Source organism: Motacilla alba, chromosome 4 (genome assembly GCF_015832195.1).
Source record: "Motacilla alba alba isolate MOTALB_02 chromosome 4, Motacilla_alba_V1.0_pri, whole genome shotgun sequence".
NCBI classification, from domain to species: domain Eukaryota; kingdom Metazoa; phylum Chordata; class Aves; order Passeriformes; family Motacillidae; genus Motacilla; species Motacilla alba.
In genome coordinates, this window is record NC_052019.1 from 13,734,775 (window position 1) to 13,751,790 (window position 17,016).

A 17,016-nucleotide genomic window follows, 5' to 3' on the forward strand; every position below is an offset into this window, starting at 1 on the left:
GAGGCTGGGTGTCAGGCTGCAGTCAACATTGAAAAACAAGAAAAATCAAGAGAAACAGAAAAGTGGAATAGATTTCAAAAGACAAAAAGTCAAAATATATAAATAAGAAATGAAACAGATATTGCAAGATAACATAGAGAGGACATGATAGGAAAGACATCACCCTTTCCCTTCAGCATTAAAAAAATAATGCAACAGTTTCCCTAGCTGCACAAGAAAAAAAAATCTTCAGTTTGAAACAGGTGACATTCCCTAATGCAGACAGTGTTTCAGCAGTGTCCCACCCTACTCCATCTAGCTCTGCTGCTATTTTCTACTTCTCTGTCACAAACTTTGAGCTATAACAAGAATTCTGCCCCATATAAATTCAATATAATTACTTCCAAGTGTTGCTGTGATCTTCAGTTTATTCTGTTCTCTCAGAGATAACTTTTTTGCCCTGTCCATGACTCGTAATCTTTTTAATATCTGACTACAGCCTACCCAAATTCCTACATGCTGTCTCCCATAATCTCAAAGCTTTTGAGTATTTTTCGGTATTTTGTCCCTGGTTCCCTGCATCTTTCATCTCCTCCTGGTCAAGGGGTGATATTTTGTGCTTGGGTCCTTCCCTCTTGCAAACTGCTTATCTCCCAGCCCATTCTAGGCTTGTGGTTTCTGACCTCAATAGAAGAAATGACAGTTCTCTCTTTGGTTTGGGAAAGAGCAGCATTTCTTTATTTGACTTTTCTTCCTAAGGGAACAGGACTTACGTTATTATGTTGTCTGCTTCTGTCAGAGCCATCCTTTCTCCCATCTTTTGAATCACTAAACCTATTTCAATCAAATTGCTTGTTTCAATCAAGGATGTATGTATTTTAAAAAATACTTACATAGGATCTATGTATTTTTAAAAAAACTTAAATTTTCCCAAGTTTCCTGACAGGGAATTTGGGGAGCTAAAGAAACAGGTGCTTAAACTGAAGGAAACCCTTCAGTCTAACCCTGCGTGTTGTTGCTGGAGTTTCTGTGCTGGAGAAGGTTCTATAAACAGGAGCTGTCAGGATGCTTGAATTAGAACTGGTGCTTTCTTAAGCTTCCAATGAATGAGTCCTGACACATAAACCCATGCACCATCATGTTTCATTATGTGCTCAAAGAACTATTTCATAGTTCCAAAGAACTATTTCACCAGTGCTCAAAGAACTTCCTGTCCTTCTTTAATGAAAACAGTAACTTTTCAACATCAGCTCTTCCCTTTGCCCTGGGTATCACGTGAGGAACTTGGGTAGAGGGTGAGTCAGCCCAGGTCTCTCTATGATAATAAACTTTGAGAAAGTAGCCTGCAGTTTCTGAGGATCAGCTCTAGATCTCGGCGATCTATTTGGATAAAAACAACAGTTCCTTGCCAGAAAATAATTGTGCACATTGGGAATTTTTTTTTTTTTAATTATGAAGTACTAGTAGCTCAGCATATCTGTAAGCAAAGAAAATTATAAAGGCTCCCCCTGCAGCATATGTTTCACTTTTCCTTCCAAAAAAGCATAATATGTTTACGAAATTAGGGTACTCCCCCAAAGGGCCTTGAATAATGATAAGATACATGAAATAACTACTGTAGGCTTTGAAATCAACATTGCAGAAGATAAGGATTTCGTTAGGATGTAGCTCAGTCAAACCTGATTAATTTGTGCCTGCTTGTGCCTAAGCCACCAAAACATTTCACTGGCAGGCAGTGCAAATGACAAGCCACTGCTTTGGTAGTCTGGAGGGGATTCTTGTTAATATTTATGAAAACAGTCTACAAACTGATTCTGTCTAACTAGGTCTGTCTGTACTACCATTATCTTATCGCATCCCACAGGGATACAAAACCTCAATACTGAATTAATCGTACTATGACATTTGGAAGAAAGAGAAAGGAGAAACTACTCTGCTGGCTCAAACCACTGGAGAGTACAAATTGTATTTATGATTGTTGTTTGAGAAGATGACAAATACATTTTAAAAAACATCTATCAATAACCATCAAATTATTTTTTTCCAATATTCCTCTGTACTTTTTATCAAACATTTAAAGATGCTTGTCTCCACTGTAAACAGAGTTTAGCAAGAAGTTGCATTTAACTGGAGCTGACAAGGTAATTGACTTTGCAGCAGTTTAAGAATATAAACAGTAAAAATGAAAGTGGAGATTTGATCAAAGCAGTATGAGAAATTTGCAAGCATTACCGTACTGAATTGCCTGTTATTTTACATAAAAAGAATTTCCATTGAATTTATCATAGAAAATAAGCATATTAATTATGTAATATGTATCTGCAAACTGACTCACAGTGGAAACCATGTCCCCTTTCTGTGCACACGTGTATAAATGTATGTGTATTTTCTAACAAATTGCACACTAACAGCTCTTAACCAAATCTGACAGAGGTGAAGATTTTAAAGACATTAATTTCTACCAGCATATTTAAAACAGGAAGTTAAGCAGGGAACTTAGAGTGTCTATGAACTTCCCTCGAGGGTTGAGCTCATTCCTAACTTGGCACTAGAGAACCCAGGGGTGCAAGAGCTTACCTAGGACCTCAGAGTAAGAGGGAAAGACTTTGAACAACTTGGACCTGGAAATCTACTGACAAGTCAGAAATTAATTATCTGCTCTGTTCCTTGTAGAACAATCATATGCTGCTTTTGTGGAGAATTGTTTTCAAACCACAGGATTTTGAGTGCTGTGATTCACAGCAGTTTATGCTGTGAATAGGAGCTTAGTTTTGCATGCCTGGTAAAGGTGAAAACTTGACAATGCTGGAGCCCCAGCATAAGTGAGGCTTCAGGAAGTTTGGGCAGAGATGTCCATATGCATGCAGGTACAAACCAAAGTTTGCCTTCTCAAAATGTACCCATACTCGAGAAGAATTTTTGGATTTTGCATATGGATACCTAAAGCCTACACACAGTTAATTTTAGAAGCTCTTTTTTTCTTTTTTTCATCATTTTCTTTGAAGGCAAGATTACCTGAAAATTCATTTACTTCAATAGTTGGAATTCTGGTTACACAATGAAAGATAGATGCACTAACTTCTGAAAAAAGTTTCAATATAATGCAAGCCAAGTACAAGTGAGAATAAAAATAAGAATGTTCTAATGAAGCTGAAACAGGTGGCAAACAAATTTCTCCACAACCCTTTAGAGCACAATAGACAATAATACCCTTGTTATGGAGGTTTTAAGTAATTCTGTGCAACTTAATTGAATCCCTGCAATAAAATGTAGAGGTTGGTTTAAAGTGGCAACAGGGTGGTTACCATTTTCTACTCAATTCTATTTATTACTTAATGTCTCCAACCCAAAAATAAAAAAAAATATTTATTCCAAAAATTTACTCAAAATTCTTTTACAATAAAATACCAGCTTTATGATGAAACACTTTTTTTGTGGTGAGATAGCTTCTTTCCATAGAATCTCCTGGTTTTTTTTTTTCCTCATTAAAATGTTTTGGTTGAAAACTTAATTTATTGATGACAAGTGGAAAGTCTCAGATGAAACACTAATGAAAACAAAAATGCATTTAATCATTATATTAGTAACTCTGGCCCTATAGAACATCTAATGTGTCCTACACTCCTACGTGTTCAGACGAAATCTCAATCCAGTGACACAACTGAACTATAGAAGAAAGTTTAGTGTTGAATCAAAAGTGGTGTTCTGCTGTTTTTATTTCCTGCTGTATGTGATAAAATTTCTGCTCTTTTTCTGGCTACTCCTGTGTCAGCACAAATATTCTTTTTTTTTAGCCTGACTTTCTTATATTCAAATTAAATTTTAAAAAATTTAGATGTTTGTAAGGAATGATACACTGACTTTTTTTTTCCTACAAATTTAATAGCAATAATATCCATTCCCTCAACCAGCAGCTTCACTATATATAAAGTGCTTACTTTCTCAATCTAACCTCTGCAGTACCACGAATTTTTATGTGCACAGGCTGATATTACCAAATGAACTTCCATGCCAGGAAAGGAGTTGGAAGCCTGCATCAGCTAGAAGCCATTTTGCAAAGCTTTAGTTGTTGAAAGCAGGAACTATATTTTTGATTGAAAAGAATCAGTGTAAACTCACATGCTGCCCAGGTGTGGAAGGGACAATGACAGGAACAAACGTCTTCCCATGGATGAAATATTTAAATTGTTTTGCACAGATTTTCTAATTCTTACTATCATATGGGGAAGATCAAAATCAGGTTTGTTTTGATCAAACTAGAAGATGATGAAGGAGTTAGTATAAAGCACTTTGATGTAAAAGTGATAAGAACATTAGAACTCTGTAGGGAGAAGGAGATGGAAAAGCTTCAAATACTGACTTGTTGGACCAACCTGTATCCGTTCCTTATAGGAAATCTGTCTTGAGCTTACACTTCCCACAAAATATTAAAACTTCCTTTTCCAAGAGCTGACTTCAAGGAACACAGGGGAAAAGCATTTTAAAATCTTGAGATGAGAACAGAAGCAGATTTTGAAGGGTATATCTATGACTTCTCTTGATATTATGCATCCAGTGATAAAAATTCAGTTGGCTTTGAAAGGTCTGACCTTGGTTACTGGAGGCCAGCTACTTAACTTGCAGTTGAGTCTGTTGCTGAGGTCTTCAAAGAAATTGAACAAGGAAACTTTGTTTTTCAGATAGTTTGAACAAAAATGCACTCAGCTTTAGAAGGAGGAAAGTAATGTTCAATGGACATCAAAGAAGTAACTGTAATGCTGCAAAAAGGCCTGCTGCTCAAAGTAAGGTAATTCTCATTCAAAATAAAGTTATAGGAAAATGGAATTTATTAAATAATAAATTGAATTTCATTTTCAATTGATGTCTAGTCAGAGGTAGGAACATCTTGAATTTTCAAAGTAAGGTCAAAATGTACTTGATTTCTTATCTTTTAAACTGTTTCCTTTTAGTATCAAAACAATTTAAATTCCAGAAAGGTTAGGCAAACTGTTTCACATCTTGTCTTCACTGACCTAAAGCTACATATATTTTTCTTTGTCCTTTGGGCTGAAATATGAGTGTTTCTCTGTGTGTGAGGGAAGATATTTTACCATAGCATAGATTAGGAAGGGATGAAGTGCTGACCTGGTGAATCAAAGCCTTGCAACATTGCAGTGTCTTCTTCTCACTTTTGCCACCATAGTTTTTTCTAACCACAGAGTTCCTCAGAGTTACCTCCAGTAAGAATTTCATGAGACTGCAGGACCTCAAAAAGGCAAGAAGGATTTCACCTAATCATCTGAAACCCAGACCAAAGTGCATTTGGTATTCAAAAAAGGATTTGGAAAAACAGAGTTAGTGTCTTATTCAAAGGGAACATTTTACAACAGCAAAAGGATTGTGAACAAAAGATAGGAAAGGCAGATTGAGCAATGGATCAGGGAAACTGTGTGGGCAGGAAACAGAATAAAGAGTGATTCTAAGTATCCACATACAGGAGCTCTTAGCTGAAATATGTCTGGAGTGTAGTACGCTGTTTTGAATACTTAATCATCACCTCTGTTGAAAGCTCTAACAATAAAAATATGCAAAATCTAGATAAAGGTAGATTAAGTTCATTCATTATTGTAGTCTAAGATAGTCCATTCATTTCTGTGCTGCAAGAGCTTCCAGTTTTTTTCCCTGAAAGAAATAAAACAGAGATGACTGTCCCTATAGCACTGTACAAGTCTTACCCAGGTTTCTATTTTTGTAGAACTGAGATCAGAAATTTCCTTTTCATGGTGTTACCACTAACAACTTCTTAGAATACTTTTTTTTTCTTCTGGAAAGAATTTACCAAAGAACCAACAATTTACACTTAAGTAGTGGATCTTTTGGCCAGATTAAAATACTCATCTATGAATAAACTAATGAGCCTACAGATTTCCAGTGTCTGTCTTTACATGATGTGGAGCAGTTTCCCCATACTCATGAAAACCTCTCCCAGAAGAGTAGAACTGGGCTGTGCTTTCACTTTTCAGGGTATGCTGAGATTCCACATGCTCTGCAAGATTCAAGATCTCTAATTCTGCATGGGGTTTCTTTGCAGAGCTCTGATCATGGAGTAGATTTCTCCACTGGAATTTGTCTACTCCCTGCCTACAGCTCCACCTCCAGGTTTCTGTTTGGTGTGCTGGGTCTGAACAAGTTCAGGTTCACTGTCACAGCTTGCTGCATTGCCTTCCATCCCCAGGCAAACACCAGAAAAAACATGGCTTGAGCTTACATCAAATCACAGCTGAACCTGAGATTCTCTCCAGGTTATTCGCAGATTCATACTACTTAGCCACAGCCTCAAATCAGAATTTCTGACAAAATTCAAAGCTTAAAAAAAAAAGTAAAAATCATATGGTGTCATTTTCTTCTGAAAACATTCATTTTAGCTTTGATAAACATATACTCAGGACTTGGGCAAACTGCACTGAAAACGCTACAGCTGAACAAATAATTCCAACATTAACTTTTAATACAAGTACGTAAACAGAACCGAATGCTCTGGGTCTTGCAAGCTCAACCTTTCCACAGGGATGGTGAAGAATCACAGTTCGTAAAAGTGTCCTGCTGCTGCCATCTGGCCGCCGGCCGCCCACTGAGCTGAACTGGCACTTCCAGAGGCAGCAGCCAGTCAGTCAGGGGAGGATCCCCTTCCACAAGTGCTGCTTTAGTGCCTTGGGAGACAGATTGGCAGTGACATAAGGTAAAAACCTCTGCAAAGTACAAACAAGACAAGAGAAGTGACAAGAGAGGAAAGAAAAGTAGAAGGACAGTAGAGAGACCTGCAGGTGGTACATAGGCCAGAGAAAAAGCAGAAAAGGGTAAGTGGAACGGGCTATATTGAAGAGAGCATTTTGGGAGGACTTTAACAAGGTATCAAAATTATTGTAAGATGAGAAGAGGGGAAAGCAAAATCTAAATTTCAATTTTCTTCAGTGTCTCTGACTATAAAATAGTAACACCTATATGCTTTCATTACTTTTTCCAGGCCATGAAATTTTGTGCCCTATTCAAACAAATGATTTTGCTTTTAAATAAATATGCTGTTTTACATAAATGGTTTTGACATCACTGATTTGCAGTTCTATCATGTGTGCTATTCAGGGATAACAGCAGCACAGAAGTAAGGGTAGACAAAGTCCAACATTTGAAGTGTGGCATCCATATAAATGTCAATTTGGTGAATTAATTCAGTGTTGGCAGTTCTGTGTTCAGATGACTTGAATGGCTTGCCCCAGGTGATGCAGGTGAAGCTGTACATGTACAGAGAGGGCCTCTGACATTGTAGCTATTAGGTTCTCATTGAGTTTAATTCAGGTCACTGGTGAAAGTCATTTAGCATTGTCAACTGTTGAGAGATGTGAAAAAGCCACCCCACAACGTGACACCATTAGTTATTTCTTCTAAGAGGAAAAGTCTTATTAAAACAGCAGGAGTGCTGCAGTGTAATCAGACGTGAAGTGCTCCATGCCTGCATAGTGTCAGCAGACTCACTTTGTGCTGTGCTAGGCATGGCTCTGCCTTCCTTCCCCATCCCAGTGACATTTCTCTGCATGAAGTCGTGTGTCTAGCTGAGAGATTGTTGACGTTAGAACAGTCAGAAAAGTTCAGTTAATACACAGCAGACCACTGTGTGAAGGCTTTCTCTTAAAAGGAAAGATGCTCCAGTTCCCTGCAGTTGAGCTTGAATATGTGATCTTGAAACTGTTGTGCTCCATCCTGAAAGGTCCAAATATGTTACTCCTTGGCTTAATTAGCCTTAACTCTCCGGGCATTGTCATATAATAAGAGTTTAAACAGCAACATTAGTGTGAGGATTTCCTACCTACTATTCCTGCTTGTTTTTGGGTTTGTTTTTTTTTTCTGGCCAAGATCACTGCCCTCATATCTGTGATGTATGAATAGCCAGGACCAGAACTGATATCTCCTTGCCTCAAGCCCCATGTTAGGAATTGCCAGGAACTAAATTTCCCTCGACTGAAGATTTGCTTGTACCAGGGGCAAATCAAACACTAAAGTAAAAGCATTATCAGTGTTTTTGTCAGGCTTTTAGAGAGAAAATCCTTCTTATGAAAAAGAACAATTTCACATTTCAGAAGAATTATTTTCGAGTTGCAAAGGCATGACAACGTAAGAGCTCCGTGCTGCTGTGATCAGACTGATGGTGGTAGGGGAGTCTGTTTGCAGCTAGCTCAGGTCTCTACATAACACTGCAGATTGCAGCATACTTGTATCAACAGCAGCTACTGAAAAGTAGAGTCCTTAAGCACACCTTTAAATAGCTGTTTTGTTGAGTTTGTCCCATTTTATTGTTTGCTATTTTCTAGTTTTCTGGTGTGGAGTAATTATTTTGGTCTTTGAAAAGTTGGTCTAGCGCTTCTCTGGTGAGCACTTCTAGGTGGGGATACAGATGTCACATAAGGTGGGAACTGCACTCAAATTTCCCTGGTCCCTGAAAAAAAAGTGTTTTAACCACTAAACTCCTCTAAATCATGGAAACTCTGGGCACTTCTGTCACAAGCAAACCTGCACATTGATTTGAGGTTTCCTAAAACAGCTGATTACCTTGAAAATTGGTGTCGTTTTAGGTATGTACTCCCTTGGAGCACCTTGAATCATCTGACGTGGAGAAATTCCCTATTCACTTCAAGTCCAGAAGATATTAATGAGTAGGCGCCTGGTTTTCCCTGTGTGCAAGAAGGGACTGGAAAGAACTGGAAGGGCTTTTATTCTGCTCTGAAGTCAAATCACTTTCCTAAATCAATGATTATCTTACCCTAAATGAGGGTAGATTTAGCTTTTTTGTTACTGTTGTTATTTTCAAATTCATACTTACAATTGTGTAACGAGTGATGTAGAGCAATGTCTCAGAATAAAAACAGCAAGCTGGTTATGAAAAACAGTCGAAGTATACCTCTTGTAAGCAATCTGCAGACTAAAGAGAATGTATTAATGGGCAACTGCCTTGAGGAGAAGAAAGTTTAAGACACTTCGTCCTCTGGAAACTGACAAAATATCTAGCAATAGGCAGCTTCCTTTACAATGTCCAGACTGCACAGCTAGGCATGCTAGTGTACCTCACTCAAGAGAACATTGTGCTATATTGTATAAAAAGCCCAGATGAATATTATTTTTAGATAAAATTTGTGAACTATGTTAAAATTCATACAAGCAAATTTCTTATCACTAGAAAATGTTTTCCTAAATTTTGTCTTATATTTACCATTTGTTACTTTCCTCTGCCTCCATATGCCTATGTCTTCACTAACTCATACAATTGCCCCTAACACCAAAGATATTTGTCCTATGTATTTCAGGAGTTATTAACAAAGACTTATTTCAGCAGATATTTTGTCACATGTGAGTTAAAATTGCCACAGACAGACACATTTGGCTGAAAAACACTAATATGAGAGCAGGTTATGAGTTTCACATTTTTAATCCCTTAGCTTGCTGGGTTTAAAGAATTTAATGACTTAGTTTTCACTGTAATGAAAATTGCTGGGTGTTCTTTGTCACAGTGCTGTGCCTTCTAAACAATAATTACTATTCCTGATTGTTATTTCAAACATATGCTCTGGGTGCCCAGCTTATTGGCAAAACCTATTTAAGTGTGGTGGGCTCATCATCATTGTCACGTTGCAGTATCTGAAATAGCTTTCATAAAGAAATATCCATCTGGTCCCTGGCTTTATTTTATTCTTTGCTTATTTAGATCATAATTACAGTTGAGGGGTATCAGGGTAACTACAATTCAATATTGATCCTATGTGTAACATCTGTTGAGAGTGCCTGATCTGAATATAAGTAGGTAGTTTGTTGTATTACATTCTGAGTTAGAGCATATTCTTGTGCAACAATTTCATGTTTCTCAGGTGGCTGGTGTTTTAGCTCTGAAAATGGAACTTTGTCTGGGAAGCAGAAGCTGAAATTACAGTATAATTTTTAGAGCTCCCAGACTTTTACTGACTTTGTGAACTATTATGAAATTACAGTTGATTTTGTTTTCTGTCTTTCTTGACTATTTTAAATCCAGATGTTGAACAGTTTCATTATGTGTGTTTGAATGCTTTAGCTATGTCCTGCCCCCAAGGACCTGGTACTTAACCATCTTGAAATGATACCAAATTGAGGCCCAGGAGGTCTTAGGAGTAACACTGTGATCATCCAGTCTGAATTCTGCTTTGCAGTCTGCCTTTACTTACTGCACTAATTAACTCGGTAAAGGGAATTCTGCTCTTCCACATAAGTGGGTAATGCAGAGTAACTGCACTGTAGCACAGCTGAGTTATCAGCACAGAGAGAGACGAGAGGGAGATTGTTTTACACAGTTAAATGTTGTTTCTCACAAAATGTCCTGTCACACAGCTGGTAGGGACTTAGAGAGCTTAAAACAGCATTTTAATGTCTGCAATCCACAAGCCAGAAAGAGCCTTCATGGAAATCTTTTATTTTAAAGCTTCATTCTTCACAGCATTTTCTTCATTGTTCACAGCAAAATATATTATATTTGGGTATATCTACTTCTGTAGTGGATACTGAGAAATTTAAGAAGACTTACATATGACATTGCAAATTACCCCATTGAGGGTAGAAAAAGTACAGGAATATTTGTCAGAATATTTCTTCTGTTCATCCTTTACTAAGTCCCTACACATTAATTTTTGTCCCTTTTTCTTTCTAAAAAATTAACTCTGGAAAAATTTTAGTTCACAAACAGTATACACATATCACACAGATCTTGCTTATCTGGTATCAGCTCAAGAGATCAGACTAAAATATCTGAAGGTCACATAAATCAGAACAAAAAGGTCAACAACACATATGCACACATCTGGTCAAGAATAAGCACATTTTATTGCAGACTCTTGCTCTTTTCAAACAAGGTCTATTTTCATGATACCCACGCTATTAGTCTAATTAAAAAAACATTCAAACAGACAAACAAAGACAATGTTCGAAAATATCTCTGTGTTCATCTTTGAACTGGGCTTGTTGTGCTGTTTCTTTCGTGTCTAACCATATAATGTGGTCATTGTGGCTGCACCACTCCTCTTGATAGTTCAGAGAACGATGTGTGATAATAAAATGACTGCAGAGCTTACAGCCTCAGCTTCTGCATAATGGACTACCTTTTCATAGTCAAACTTTGCAGAGAAACTTCCCTGATTTATTAGACATATATACAACACATTTGGAATCTCACATGTTTATTTGGATTTTGCAAGACATTTGCCTTGCAACTGAGAAATGTAATTAGCACTCAGGAGAAGTGAATGCAGCTCCCAGCTTTCTTGCAGGGAAGGCATTCCTGTGGATGGCAGGAAGAGATGAAGTGCCACATTCATCTAGCTGTGGCTTAGCTCTTGCTGTTGTTCTATGCACAGATTAATGAGAAATTCAAGACACCTACTCTCCAGGGTTCCCAGACACGCCGTACTGTCAAACAGAGGCAGTTATGACACCTAGGTCAGCTGCTGGCAATAGCTGGAGGCTCACAATAGATTCCCTCTCTTAGGGGACTTTTTTCTCAGGGTGTGCTGTCTCTCTAGTCCTGAGCCAAGAGATAATGTGCATATACATTGCATGACATTTAGGACCTCAACTCTTGGTCATTTTTGTGTAGTAATTGGTAGCAACAGTTTCTACAGACTGAGAATTGTTAAGTATTTATTACATAAATAAGGAATATAAGTTTAATTCATATGAGGAAATATGGAAAACATTTTGGCAACAGCCTTTTGATTGCTGTTTTCCATGTTGCAAAAAACATTTTGGCAACAGCCTTTTGATTGCTGTTTTCCATGTTGCAAAAATGTGTCAGTGTTACTTTTGATGGATGTTGTGTTTTGCAGGAATGTGCCCTTTCTTCAAATGATTTTATATTTTTCTGTTCATGCGTCTTGTTTCTTTCTCTTTTGCTGTCTGTGAGAGTAAATACATTCAGTACAAGAAGATAAATTGAACATTGGGAAATGTTATAAGTTCTGGGCAATATTTTGCCATTTATCAGTGAGACAAGAAATTGTCTTTTTTAAAAATATAAAAGAAAATGATTGATTTGAAAAATGAAATTTCAGTCATCCTTTACTGTTTTAGTTATGCGGTGATCCAAAGTCCTATATTAGATTAATAATGGCTAAAATGTTGTTCTCTCTATTTGTCACATCTTTTGGTATTTATTGGGTTTTATTTATATTTTAAGTGAAATTGAAGCCTGAATGATTGACTGTTCACACTGCTTTTATGCAGTTCAATTTACTCCAAAAGGATTAGAGTGAGGCAGGTGCAGATCAGCAGAGAAACTGGAGAATCAGCCATGCACTTTTGTGCCCTTTGTTTACCATTAACTTGTCTGCACTTCACCAATGAGGGTAAAACTGATACATTATAATGAAAAATGAATTCAGGAGTAACCCAGTATAGCTCCTATCAAATCAAGGAAATAAAGTGGAAGTAAACCATAAAAAAAACCATACATCAGACTGCAGTTGTCAATTCATTTTACTAAATTTTAACACTAATTTCTGAGGAAAGAGATGCACAGCACATGAAGCCAGGTGGTTCTCTCTTTCTGATTCATTTTCTGTATTGACTTTAGTGTTGTGGAGGCAGCATTCATGACTGCTATGGATGGTTTGGACTGACTCACATACCATATGCATCTTATGTTAGATTTTAAATATATTCTGTTTGATCTATTTAGGGAAGGCATTTTGAAGGATGTTTCATGTAGTGAATGGTGCATATATTCTTTTTTGATGTATCTTAACCCATAACTGGTAGCAGGTCAGTTCCCCAAATCATGGAAATTCAGGAATTGTTCCTATGACATCTGTTGTCACTAAGTACCAAAAACTGAAGGAGTGTTTCCTTTGAATTTGCTGAGGAAAAAAAACCCAAAAAAACCAAAAAACAAAACAGAAAGATGAGTAATTTAGTCCTGAACTTCTTGACCCAGATATCTGTAGAAGATGTCAAGGTGACCCACTTTTCAGCTACTCACCCATACTCAGGGGACCAAGTATCTCATGGGAAAGGAGTTACATGGTGATGACTGGAACTGAATGAGTTGTGACAAAGGAATATGGGTTTGAGAGGACAGTAGCTAAGTCTATACCATTCAATATTTAATCTAAAACTAGGCTTCCCCATGAATTTTCCTGAATGGCAAATGGTGTGAAAATGTAGAGTGTTGTAAAGAAGTGCTATAAAAATGTTCTGACATAAGAGATTTTCAATTTTCATGTAAGTAGGGACAAATTTCCCAATGAATAAAATACATGTAAAATACAGCTCGGTTACTGAAACTGAACTAAAGTGTGTGTAGAAGAGAAAATTACATTTTTCCACTCTATCAAATTGTCTAATAATAATAGCCGCCATCTTTTAAATGCTACAAATCAAGCTGTCACTTCATATCATACAATTTGACTGCTACATTTCCTTTTTCTTTAGAAGACCCTCATGGGATTTGGGTGGAAAAAGAACTGTCAATTTATGACAAGAAACATTTCATATTCAAAGTCACAAAACTAGTTGTAGGTGATGAGATCTGGTAGAAAACCCTCCATAGTGTTCCCCGTGAGATTAAGAAACTGTGGAAATTGTTGATATCTCATATATTAAAATTTATATGACAAGGAGAGTCCCCAGTATTAAAGCAAAACTGGAATTTTCCAATAGTTTTATTAAACTGAAACCAAGTTCCCTTTCTTTAGTTATACAGGAGCTAGAGAGATTTGAGTATATATGCTTTTTTTAAAGGTGCAGCTACTGTCTTTTAAAGACTATCTGGAGAAATAAGATTAACTTTTAAACACAGTACTCCTGGTCTCTCTTTAATATGGCCTTTTCTGCAGAGTCCTAAAGACTGCCAGCTGAAGAGCAAAATTCAGAACCTTGAAATAATTTAATCTAGATCGAAGCTTTGGAGATCATCTGGTCCAACTCTGACTTGAAGCAGAGCCAGCTTTGAAGTCATATCGATCTTCAGGGAATCCCTGAAGTATTTTCAACAGTGTATTCAAAAGTTACTCACCTTTCCCATTTAAATTGATCTCTATAAAAAAGCAGCTCTTTTTTGCAGCCTTGGAATAAAAAATCAAAGTAGAAGCTAAAATACACATATTATATCAATTCCTTCAAGTAGACAATAAAATTGTTATATCTATGTGTTATTTTTTACCCAAATAATTTTGAAATTTACTCACTTGATTGAGTATTGAATACATTTTGTTGCTAGGGAAAAAAAAATCACGTAGCTAGACGAAACCAGGAAGGAAAGGATTAGAGTACTTTCAAGCTATTAGCATTAAGAGGCTTTGGCCACTATCCTTTGCTGCTTTTTACTACTGATTATTACTTCTTCCATAAGAAATACATATTATTATTTTAACAGCTCTGTTTGTTAGGGCATTGAGGGAGGAGTGCTTGTTCGCCTGCACCTTTTTTTTTTCCTAAAGTAGTTACCTTTGTATCACAAGAACAATGAATTTGTAGTTGATTTAAACATATTGTTTGCTGTTTTTCAAAAACATTATTGAATGAAAATGTCAATGACCATGGGTTCCACTCTGTATGTATCAAATTTATTTTATTTGTGCATTGCTTTGGAAATATTGATTGCATTCAAAATTAAACACAACTGTGCTGTTCAAGCATTCAGTGAATCACCTGCAATAAATTTGATTGCAGAACTTGTTTAACTACAGTATCTGAAAAAAAGAAATCAATGGCATGTGCCAGTTGGCCTTTAAGTTAGCAAATATAATAAGAAAATATTGTTCAGTAAATGTCAGTCTTTGTACAGTAATTATTCTTGAACAACAAAATGAGAAAAAAAAATTCTACATTTCAGCTGCTGTAAAACCAGAAATTCCTATTCAATTCAGTGACCCAGAGCCCGCAGTGTCTGATTTTTACCCAGACTAAACATTTTTGATTTTTTTTTAGATTTTATGTATATTCTGTTCAAGGAGTAACACCATTCTGTTATATGTATGTACTGTTAAACATTTAAGACTTTATGGACTTTCCAGCTAATTGGAATTTTGTGATTTTTGACTAGACTTCTACATCTGAGTCTTTTCTCAGAGTTGAGATACGAGTAAATACACCTAAGAAATGCATGTGTGAGGGAGCGTTACAAGATGCCTACTTCAGACAGCTGTGTTAAAAATTAAGTGGCAATGCTGACTGAAAAACTCCACTTCTTCTCAGTTGTCTTCTTCAGTGTTGTGTACAAGTAGCCATGAAAACACTTTAAAGCAGTAAAAATTTTGTATTTATTAAATACAACATCTTGGCAAGCTTATTTTCAACCCCTAATTCACTTCACGTTCATCATCAGTTGCACAAGTTTCTTCACATACACAGTGTGCAAGTCTAGATGTTTACAAAAAGGCTCAAAAGAAATAATTTTGAGAGAAAAACATACAGAAGAAACTGCATGAGGGTTCCTAACTGTTCCAAGAAGAGAGCTGATTGATGTGCATGATAAATGAAAGGACTTGTTTGTGAAATGAGCAGGTAAACAGTCAGAATCCTTGTCTGCACCTGCCTGCAAATGTCCCAAGAGTGTGTGGATGCCATAAACAGAGAAGGACAAAATTGGATGAGATTTGGTAACCAAACCACTCTCAGCTAGAAGAACATTTTGTATTGCTAAGTGCAAAAAATGTTACTAACTGTCTAGGTTTTTTAAGATAAGCAAGTTTTTCTTTAAATGAGCAACTTTTCTACAGCAATAAACTTATGTGAGTCTGAAATCCTATGCTGGCTTTCTGTAGCCTATGACTTTCGATTAAATTTTAACACAGAAATTAAGTGTAAAACATTAAATTTCATCCAATGCAGTGCAATGACATCAATGTCATGGTTACCAAATTCAGAAGTGGCAGGCTGCATATTGCTCCTGTAGTCCAGGATCACTCTCTGCTGTGCTGCTCTGATCCTAACTAACTCGAACTGATTCCCCTGAAACCCGTGGATCTGCTGCTGTGACAAAGCTGGGTGATGCATGACCAACCCACATCACTCATTCCTCTGTGCCAAAGCAGAGAAAATCCTAGAGATCTCAGACTCAGTCTGCAAGGGGAGCTCACGTGGTTGATAAAAAGCCTGACAGAAGCTCAGGCAGATATAGCTGGATTGCTGAAGACACCGAATGCTTCTGCTGCCCATTCTGCTCCTCTGCAAGTCTCTGTCTTGTTTATCATAAACCTTTGTGCAACTCTTCCTCCTTTGAGGTCCATGCTAGTGGACTGCACAGCAAATAGGGCAGCTCATTTTGCTACCATGGTCTCGACAGGAGAGGAAGCTGTCAGAGCACCTGTCCTGAGCCATCCACTATTGCTGAACACTGCAAAATGCTTCATCTTCTGGCATATATTTCTTCTAGTGAGGAATAAAATCTGTTTTATTCATGCAACAGAGACCTGTTAACTAAAATGGATTAGCCAGTGCTGTGTTATATTATGTTGTATGTTGTTGAAGCATAGATCTCCATCTGTCCTGGCCAAAGCCAGGACAGAGTTAATTTCTTGCAGTAGCTGTGGGGGGGAATTGCTTGGAGTTGTGTGGGTGTGGTGTGCAGGTTATTCTGTATCACCTTATGTCAGCATTTGGGGAATGTTTTGCCCTAATCGCTGTGTCTAAGACAAAAAATCATGTGACTTGACTAACAGGAAAGAGGATTTAGGCTAAATATTAAGGAGAAAAGTTAATTGTTTGGGTGAAAAAATACCAGGAGACATCAAGAAATCATTAGACCTGGACAGCAGTTGCATAAGACAACGTCTGCACTGCTATTTTTGTCCAGATTTTATGGACTGAGAAATATCAACTCTATCCTGATGAGGATACGTATTAACTCAACTTTACGTATTAACTACTGTAACAGCAGTGGCTGTACAGTCATTTGTCTGAAATCAGTGGGCAAAGCAGGTGACATCATGCATTGCAGTGTTGTCCTCTGTGACTGCTTATTGGAAATTTAAGCTCTGGGCATGAACGCGGTAC